We start from the raw sequence: 10682 nt of genomic DNA, 5'->3' as shown, positions 1-10682 counted from the left end.
GGGCTCTACCACTGAGCCACGCCCCCAGCCCCTCACTGGGGGATTCTAGGTAAGGGCTCTACCACTGAGCCACGCCCCCAGCCCTTCACTGGGGGATTCTAGGCAGGGGCTCTACCACTGAGCCACGCCCCCAGCCCCTCACTGGGGGATTCTAGGTAGGAGCTCTACCACTGAGCCACGCCCCCAGCCCCTCCCTGGGGGATTCTAGGCAAGGGCTCTACCACTGAGCCACGCCCCAGCCCCTCCCTGGGGGATTCTAGGCAAGGGCTCTACCACTGAGACTTACTTGCTCAACTTTCTCTATCAGTGCCTTTCTTTTTCTGTCTCTCTGTCTCTCTCTCCATCTCTGTTTCTATCTATCTTTGTCTCTTTATCTCTGACTCTACTGCCAACACTCTCTGCCTAGGACCGTGAAGCATCTGCACAGTGAGCCTCAGCCCCACTGTCCTGTCCTGTCCTGTCCTTGGCATAGCCCAGGCCTGAGCTAGCAGGCAGTGTAGCTGAAGACAGTGGGGCCAGAAGCAGGGGTGGAAACTTCATACCTCTTCTTAGCATGAGGTCCACCATACATCCCTGTTCATTACAGCCTGCTCTGGCCACAGACCTCAGCATTAAGGCTAGGGAGTCCTAGTGCCTTGAGGGACTAACCCTGCTGCTGTCTAGGCCACCAGACTGACTCTAGGTTCTTCTTCATCCAGCCCCATGAAGACCTCAGCTCTTTAGATCATGTAGAAGCCTCCAGAATCATCCATGCCAACACACAACACAGGAACCCTGCACAAAAGCATCCAGAAAGAGATAGAACCCGGCCTTGGCTGAAACTAACTCTCACTCTGTCTCTCTCTCTCTGTCTCTCTCTCTCTTTCTCCTGAGGCTGGGTCTCTCACTGGCCTGACGCTCACCAATTATTGTAGGAAGGTGGCCAGTGAGTATGGGGAAGCCTCGGGTCTCCCAGCGCACAGGACCACACCCAGCTCCTTCAGATGGGTTCCGGAAATCTCCATGCTTGTATGACAAGCACTTTGCAGACCGAGCTGTTTTCCCAGACCTTGGCTGCTCCTCTCAGCCTTCAGCTCTGGCTTCTTTCTTGTCACTCCACTCTGTAGCACCTCCCCCACCCCTGTAGAGTGCACACAACAGGTTCCACCCTATACACACTGCTGGACTGCCAGATTGTGTTCTAGAGCATTCTTCTTCCAGGAATGAGGCCAGCACCTGCTCTGCAAGCCTGGGAGGTTCCTGCAAGAGTCCTACAGGAGGACAAGAATGGCACACAGCTTTTCACACAGCTTAAGAGAAAGGCTTGAGGTTTTGTGTGCTAGGGTGCTATGGACTGGACCCGAAGGCTCAACACTTGGGAGGTGGAGGCAGGAGAATTCAGAACTGAAGGTAATCCTTGGCTACATAGTGAATTTTGAGGCTAACCTGGGCTACATAAGACTCTGTTTCAAAAAACAAAAAACAAACAAAAAAAACAAAAACAAAAAACAAAACGAGGGGCTGGAGAGGTGGCTGAGCAGTTAAGAGCACTAGTACTGGTTCCACTTGCAGAGAATACAGTTCTGGTCCTAGCACCCACAGGGTAGCTCTCATCTGTCTGTAATAAGGTCCTCTGCTTCACAGGATTCTACTTGTATACAGGTCACATAAACTCTCACAGGCACACATGCATATACAAAAACACAAACAAAAATGTATACATATATGTGATGTAAGGCTCTTCAGCTATTAAAAGGAAAAAAATTAAAAATATTTAAGTTTGGGTCTGGAGAGATGGCTCAGTGGTTAAGAACACTGGCTGCTCTTCCAGAAGACCTGAGTTCAAATCCCAGCAACCACATGGTGGCTCACAGCCATCTGTAATGGGATCTGACACCCTTTTCTGGTGTGTCTGAAGACAGTTACAGTGTATTCATATACATTAAATAAATAAATTTAAGTTTGGGGGATTTTGTTTTTTTAAAAATTTATTTTTGCTGGGCTACAAAGTGAGTTCCAGGACAGCCAGGGCTATACAGAGAAACCCTGTCTTGAAAAACAAAACAAAACAAAATTTATTTTTATGTTTTGTCTGTCTTGTCTGTTTTATGTCCCACATGAGTGTCTCGTACCTGAAGAGACCAGAAGAGGATGTTCAATCTCCTGGAACTGGAGTTACAGACAGTTGTTAGCTGCTCCGTGGCTGCTGGGAATATCACCCAGGTCCTCTAGAAGAGCAGCCAGTGCTTTTAATCCTAAAGCTGTCTGTCCAACCTCCACCCACTTATTTTGGAGACCAGTCTCATTATGTAGCTTTTGTGGGCCTGGAACTGAGTCTGTAGAGCAGGCTAGCCTCTAAGTTACTGAGATCTGCCTGCCTCTGCCTCCAGCGCTCTGGGATTAAATGTGTGTGCCACCACTGCCCAGCTCTCCCCAGGGGCCAAGGAGGCAGTGGCACAGCCATTTCTCCCAGAAGGCCTTGAAGTGACCTCATAACTTTCAGGTGCCTCTTTTTTTTGGTTTAGGATTGTGCTTTTTTTTTTTTTTTTAAGATTTATTTATTTATTTTATGTAAGTACACTGTAGTTGTCCTCAGATACTCCAGAAGAGGGCATCAGATTTCGTTACGGATGGTTGTGAGCCACTATGTGGTTGCTGAGATTTGAACTCAGGACCTTCAGAAAAGCAGTCGGCGCTCTTAACCACTGAGCCATCTCGCCAGCCCGTGCTGTTTGTTTTTTGAGACACAGTCTCATGTAGTCCAGGCTAGCCTCATGATGTAACTGAGGGTGACCTTGAAAATGTTGACACATGCTGTAAGTGAAATCTTGGGGACACATGGCTAAGTGGAACAATACAGACATGAATCCCACTCATAGGGGATCCCAGGAGTCCTCCAATTTGTGTACACAAAAAATAAAATTCTGGGTGCCAGGGGCTGGGAAGAGGTTTAATAGGGACAGGGTTACAGTTTGGGAAGTAGGCACTTATCCATGGTTAAAGTAAGAAAACGTATGGCAGCCAAGTATAGTGGCGTGCACCTTCAATCCCAGAAGGATCTCTTGAGTTTGAGGTCAGCCTGGTCTGCATAGTGAGTTCCAGGACAACCACAGCTAACATAGTAAGACCCTGTCTCAAAAACAAACAAAAAAGAAACTGTATGGTATGTGTTTTATACTATAGTTTTTTGTTGTTGTTGTTGTTTTGTTTTCGAGACAGGGTTTCTCTGTATAGCCCTGGCTGTCTGGAACTCACTTTTTAGACCAGGCTGGAACTCAGAAATCCACCTGCCTCGGCCTCCCGAGTGCTGGGATTAAAGGCGTGCGCCACCATGCCCGGCTATACTATAGTTTTTTAAAAGGTTAAAGGTTGGGGGAGTGGCTCAGCTGTGAAGTGCTTACTTAGGATTCCGCAGGAACACATAGTGGGCGTGGCTCAGTGGCAGAGCCCCTGCCTAGAATCCCCCAGTGAGGGGGCTGGGGGCGTGGTCTGTGGTAGAGTCCCTGCCTAGAATCCCCCAAGGGATTCAAGGATATCCCCTGAAGAGTGGGATAGAGGAATGCCCACTCAGATATGAGTAGAAAGGGTAGGTAGCAGCCCTCCCACGCCTGACTGACCAGAGAATAGGTGGAACTCTGGCGGGGTGTGGGTCTTTCCCTTTCCCACTCCCCCCGGGCCCCCTTTTTTAGTTCCCAACACAACCCAACCGAACAGATTAACAGGGGGACAAAAAGAGAAAGAAACAGAGGGGAAAGCCCACTTGGTGGACAGGTAGACACATCCCTCATCCCACAGTTTGGGAGGAGGCCAAGGCCAGAGTATGACAAATTCAAGGTTATCCCAGCCATACTGTGGAACTCTGTCTCAGTGACAAAAAGGAGAGAAGACTGTGCTGCAAGGTGGCTGGGCAGGTGAGGAGCTTTACCAAGCCTGATACCGTGTGAGCTTCATACCTGAAACCTACAAGGTGACACGGTGGAGAGAGCAGCGGCCCCTACAGGTTGCCCTGACTTTTGCATGTGCGCAGTGATACCTAAGGACAGACATACACATACACCCACAGAAGTAAAAACATGCAACTTAAACAAATTTGTTCTTTGAGACAGGGTTTCTCTGTGTAGCCCTGGCTGTCCTGGGCCTCGCTCTGTAGACCAGGCTGGCCTCGAACTCAGAGATCGCCTGGCTCTGCCTCCCTGGTGCTGGGATTTACAGGTGCAGGCTATCTCTGGAGTAACTAACGGTCACTATTCATGAGCCCCTAACCAGATGTGGTCCAGTGCGGGAAGCATGTGCGGCCGCAGGCTCCGTGAAATCCACTTGTTTACTGCCTTGCCCGAGCATGCGCAGTGAGGTTGCATGCGTGGGCTGTCCAGCTTCCTAACACCCTGGGCCTTTCTAGGGAAAGGGGGAGGGTAGAGTGATCTGACACGTGTGCAGAATTCGGTGGCAAGTAGACAGCCCATCCTGGACCCCCCTTCCCATGTTGGCAGCTTCTTCTAAGGTCAGCTAGGTCAGCTCAGTTTGAGATTTTGGGGGCCATCACCTGCACTTGTAACTCATTTACAGATCACGCCTCCGAGTTGATGGCCCAGAACAAAATCACAGAGAGACAAATCCCTAGGTGTGGCCCAACAAAGAGAAGAGGTTGGCCCCATGGGCACTACCCAACCGTCAACACTCCTTAAGCTCACACTGTCCGGTGTAGGTGGGGCAGCTGAGGCCCTGATGCAGGTGAAAAGGCCACAGGTGAACGTAAGACAGACAGAGAGGGGCTGGAGAGATGGCTCAGCGGTTAAGAGCACTGACTGCTCTTCCGAAGGTCCTGAGTTCAAATCCCGACATCCACATGGTGGCTCACAACCATCTGTACTGAGATCTAATGCCCTCTTCTGGAGTGTCTGAAGACAGCTACAGTGTACTTACAATAAATAAATAAATAAATCTTAAAAAAAAAAAAAGACAGGCAGAGAGGATGCAGGGCTCGAGCCTCTGTGCCCTTTCTCTCTGTCAGAAGACTCACAGGGGAGATAGATCAGGTTCATAGCTAGCTAGCTGCTTGGAAGGTAGCCTCTCTGGGATGGTTTTTAGGTAGGGTCTCATGTAGCCCAGGCTTTTTTTTGTTTTTTTCAAGATTTATTTATTTTATGTATGTGAGTACACTGTAGCTGTACATATGGCTGTGAGCCTTCATGTGCTTGTTGGGAATTGAATTCTAGGACCTTGGCTTGCTCTGGTCAACCCTGCTCGCTCTGGCCCAAAGATTTATTTATTTATTATACATAAGTACACTGTAAGCAGGGCATGGTGGCACACGCCTTTAATCCCAGCACTCGGGTGGCAGAGGCAGGTGGATTTCTAAGTTCAAGGCCAGCCTGGTCTACAAAGTGAGTTCCAGGACAGCCAGGGCTACACAGAGAAACCCTGTCTCGAAAAACAAACAAACAAAAAAACAAATAAGTACACTGTAGCTGACTTCAAAGGCACAAGAAGAGGGCGTCAGATCCCATTATGGGTGGTTGTAAGTCACCATGTGTTTACTCAGGACCTTCGTAAGAGAAGTCAGTGCTCTTACCCCCTGAGCCATCTTGCCAGCCGGACCTGGAATTTCTAATTCTCTTGCCTCTACTTCCCAAGTTGGGGGGTCATGGGTATGCAGCACTGTGCATGGCTTATGGGGACCCAATCCAGAACGTGTGCGTGCTAAGTAAGCAGGTTATCAACGGAGCTCCCCTGTACTTTCCTGCTTTTTCTAATAGAGGATCAAGACAGCAGGGGACAGATCCAAGAAGCTGTGACCCTTCACCCTGTCTGCCACCAATCACCTAGGTGACCCTTCCCCATATCAGCTTCATGGAGGTGCTGGGAGCCTCTGCTGTGGTTGCCATAGAGACAGGGCATGTGGCCAGCAGGTGTCACCAAAGTCCGCAGAATCCAGAGGAACCATAAAGATGGTGGGGGGTGCTGAGGCCCCTCTCCCCCCAGGTCTCTTCTAAGCACTAAGAGGGGTCATCCCAGACTGCTACAGGTAAAACTCTGTCTGCTGTGGGCAGGAGCGACCGACCATCAGCGCACAGCCCAGAACAGCAAAGAGGAAGGGAAGTATCCCTTTCCATGCTGTGGGGAATTAACAGGGCTCCAGGTGGTCTGGATGAGTCATGGGGTTTGTTTGTTTGTTCTCTTTGTGAAATTGTGACTACTGCTGGCCTGGAGCAGGGTGTAACACAGGGACTGTTCTTGGCATTGTTTTGATTGGTTGGTTGGCTTTTCTGAGACAGGGTTTCTCTGTGTAGCCCTGGTTGTCCTGGAACTCACTCTGTAGACCAGGCTGGCCTCGAACTCAAGAAATCCGCCTGCCTCTGCCTCCCAAATGCTGGGATTAAAGGCTGTGCGCCACCCTTCACCACACACCCAGCTCATGGCTGCTCTTGTTTTTCAGGGCTCCAAGTACCTCTAGTAGGAAGCTACTTACCCCGGTAGGCCGGGCACAGGAAGGCTTCATCTTACCCTCACCATCAGTCCACACAGAGCCAGTTCTGCTTTCTTCTGGCCCAGATGGACCTCCTGATGTGGCCCCCTGAACTCTGAGCTCTGATTCTAGGATGCACACTTTTTTGGTTCTCAGTCATCATGGGCTGGAGAGAGACCGGAAGACTCACCAGACACTGCATTCTCTCAGTCACCATGGGCTGGAGAGACCGGAACACTCACCGGATACTAAGTTCTATCAATCCTATTCATCTCCCTGAGAGTCCGGCAAGTTTCTGGCTTGGGGGCTCAGTGTGAGGTCTTTCTCAGTCCCCATGAGGCCCACACTGTTCTTAAATGAATTCTTAGCCATGCCAAAAAGTGAAGCAACCACAGTAAGTGGTATTTGGATCACAGCGGCAGCTTCTACTCCGTCCCTGAAATTTCTAGGGGAATGTACTTCTTGTTTGGTGGTTGCTAAGGTCCCTGGGGCTTAATCAGGAGCAGGAAGGGCCTGGCTTCTCACTGTGTTGACCAACTTCTGCCTTTTCCTGGAACCTAAGCGCAAAGCCTTGGGAGGATGTGTCCCCACCCCCAAGCCCCAGCCACTGGGAAGGCTTGATACTTGTTGATCTACAGTATTGTATAAAATAGGCAGGGTGCAGGGCTATTATTCTAGCACTTTGGAAGGTGGAGACAGCACACCTCCCCATGGTCTGCCTATCTATCCATTCTGTTGCCTATATGTCCGTTCATCATCTATCCATCCATCTGTCCACCCACCAAACCACCCATCTATCTATCCGTTCATCTATCCACTGTCCATCTGTCTCCCTACCTACTAAATATCTGTCGGGCATGTGGAACTGTGTTCCCAGACAGACATAAGAACTGGCAAGGCAAGGCTGGGTGAGCTCAGACCCCAGGAATCTCAGAGATCTGAGACCGGTTGGAGTGGAGCTGCTCCCTACCTGTCTGTATACTTGCTCTGGAACCTGTAACCATGACACCCCATTGAGGACCATGGCCTCTGGGTCAGAGAGCATAACATCTGGAGTTCTCCATGCTAATGAGGTATCCAGATAGCCCCGAGCCTTCAGCCAATGACCTTCCCTTCCTAGGTATTCCTGCGAAAGGTTTGCTCTGAATAAAGGGTTTGCATTCACATCCACCACCAAATAAAGCCATATGCGCAAGCAAGAGCAGCTGCATTTAGGATCGCCTCAGGGATGGCCTTCTGTCCTCCAGCCCCTCAGGTACTCGCTGGCCCAGTGCTCCCAATCAAACTGGTTCTGCCTGTTCCAGATTCTGCATTCCCCTCCCTGCCCAGGACTCAGACACACACACACACACACACACACACACACACATACACCAAGGAGAAGTGCAGACAGCAGACCCTCATTCCTGACTCACAGATTACACCTTTGGCGCCTGGGTACCCAGAGAGGAGACCAGAAACCACAGCATTCTTTTCCAGACTCTGCTGTTTCCCTTTCTGGCCTGGCAAAGGAAGACACGGACTGTGAACCCCTTTTGGACTTCATTCTGCCTCCCCTGAGCAGCAAGCCTGCAGTCCCCAGGCACTAGCAGAGAGGCAGGACGTAGTATGACAGATCTCCATACATCCACCCACCCATTGGTCTACTTAATTAACCATCTATCCATTAACCTGTCCATCTATCCACTGACCCATTCACCCATCTCTTCACCCATCTACCCATCAACCCACTTACTCATCCATGCATGCATGCATCCATCCGTCTATCCATTTATCCATCTATCTGTCTGTCTATCCATCCATCCACCATCCATCCATGTACCCATGCATCTATCTTTTTGTCTGACTATCAAAACTGGTTCATCCATCCACCCCCATTCATGCATGCATGCATCTGTCCATCTGTTTACCTGACCATCCATGCATCTGTCCATGGATTTGTGTATCTATCTATCCACCCATCTATCCATCCATCCATCCACCCATCCATTCATCCATCCATGCATCTGTGTATCCATCCATCCATCGATGTATCCATGCACCCATCCGTCTGTTCATCTGACCATTCATCCATATGTCCATGCATCCGTGTATCCATTCATCCATGGATGTATCCATCCATCCATCATCCATCCATGTACCCATGCATCTATCTTTTTGTATGACCATCCATCTATCCGTTTTTCCATCCATGCACCCACACATCCACCCATCCATCCATGCATGGATGCATCCTTCCATCTGACTATCTGACCATCCATCCATCCATCTGTCCATGGATCCATGTATCTATCCATCCATCCATCATCCATCCATGTACCCATGCATCTTTCTGTCTGCCTGACCGTCCATCTTTCTATCCATCCATCCATGCATCTGTGTATCCATCCATGTATGCATCCATCCATCCATCTGTCTGTTCATCTGACCATTCATCTATTCATCTGTCTGTCCATGCATCCATGCATCCAATGCCGTGAAGACTTTCTTTCAGCTCGGCCCTAGAGAGCAAGTGAGGACACCGTAAGCAGGGCATGGTAGGTCATGCCTGTTAACTCCAGCACTTGTAAGGCTGAGGCAGGAGGATGGCTACAAGGTCAAGGCCAGCGTGAGCTATAAAGTGAGACCTTATATTAAGCAAGATGGCTCAATAAGTAAATACACTTGCTGCCAAGCTTGACAACATGAGTTTGATGCCCAAGACCCACATGATAGAGGGAGAGAACCAACTCCCTCAAGTTGTCCTCTTTGAGTATACTCACACAAATATATCATAAAATTAAAATGTAATAAAAGAAAACAAAACACTAACAAACTAGGAACAAAACTCCCTCCTTCCTTAGCCCTGTGCTCCTGCAGCCGGAGTGTCCTCTCCCAGACTCTCTGCTTGGGTGAGAGAGATGAGGGTAGGCTCAAATAAATGTATTTAGGAGAACAAATAGTGTGTCCATCAAGGTCACCAACAGGGACGGATGGGTACTGCAGTGCAGGGAGTAAAGTCCAAGGTCAGGCAGTTCTTGGTCATGTCATCTCTGTTCTCAGAGAGCAGCCTTGGAGGAGGGCAGGCACACCTGAGTGGCTTTGGACAGTGGCAAGTGATGGTCTCATAGTGCAGGAAGCTAGAGAGCAGATAGGTCATGGGCATCATTTTCTGTTGGTTTTTGAAGTCAAGGTCTCCCTGCATGACCCTGGCTGTCCTGGAACTTACTATATAGGCCAGGCCCAATTCAGAGATCCACCTACCTCTGCTTCCCAGGCGTGTATCACCATACCTGACTGTTTTTATTCTCTGAGGCAGGGTCTTCTGTAGCCTAGGCTGTCCTCCAACTTATTGCATAGCCAAGGATGGCCTTGAATTCCCACTCTCCGGGCTCCACCTCCTGAGTGCTGTGATTGCAGCTGTCAATCACCTTACCTGTCCTACGAGGTGCTAAGGAAACTGGATTCCTTGTACATCCTAGGCAGGGACTCTACCAATGGAGCCACATCTCCAGCCTTCCGCAGGTCACTTTTGGGGGTGACCAGAATAAATTCTTCCGAACCTCTGTCCCTCTCTTTGGTTTGTGGCTGTTTCCCTCTGCTGTTGTGCCTGGCATTCCTGTAGGAGTATGTGTATTCACTTCTGCAGGACCTCGGTCTCCACAGAATGACTGGCCAATAGTGTTTACAAAGGTTCTTTCCACACCAAGCACCACTGGGAAACTCCAGGTGGACATGACATTCTCTAGGATGCCATCTGTGATCTGGCTATTTCCTCCTTCAGGGTGGAGAGAGGCTTATAAAGACGCCAGGAATGGGGGCTGGGGAGATGGCTTAGTAGTTAAGACAGTTTGCTGCTCCTCCAGAGGACTACAGTTCCCAGCATCCCCAGAGGACTACAGTTCCCAGCACCCACCTCAGGGTGCTGACAACCTGTAATTCCAACTCCAAGGGATTTGATGGCCTCTTCAGGCTTCCATGAGCATCTCCACTTTTACAAATCTCACCCCCTCTACACACAAATACACATAAATAGAAATAATAAAATAGGGCTGGAGAGATAGCTCAGCGGTTAAGAGCATTGACTGCTCTTCCAAAGGTTCTGAGTTCAAATCCTAGCAACCACATGGTGGCTCACAACCATCCGTAATGAGATCTGATGCCCTCTTCTGGGGTGTCTGAAGACAGCTACAGTGTACTTACATATAATAAATAAAATAAATCTTTAAAAAAACAAAAAAGAATAAAATAAACCTCA

The sequence above is a fragment of the Mus caroli genome, chromosome 5 (assembly GCF_900094665.2).
Source record: "Mus caroli chromosome 5, CAROLI_EIJ_v1.1, whole genome shotgun sequence".
NCBI classification, from domain to species: Eukaryota; Metazoa; Chordata; class Mammalia; order Rodentia; family Muridae; genus Mus; species Mus caroli.
The sequence above is the reverse complement of the archived record's forward strand: the minus strand, read 5'-3'. Positions refer to the sequence as shown.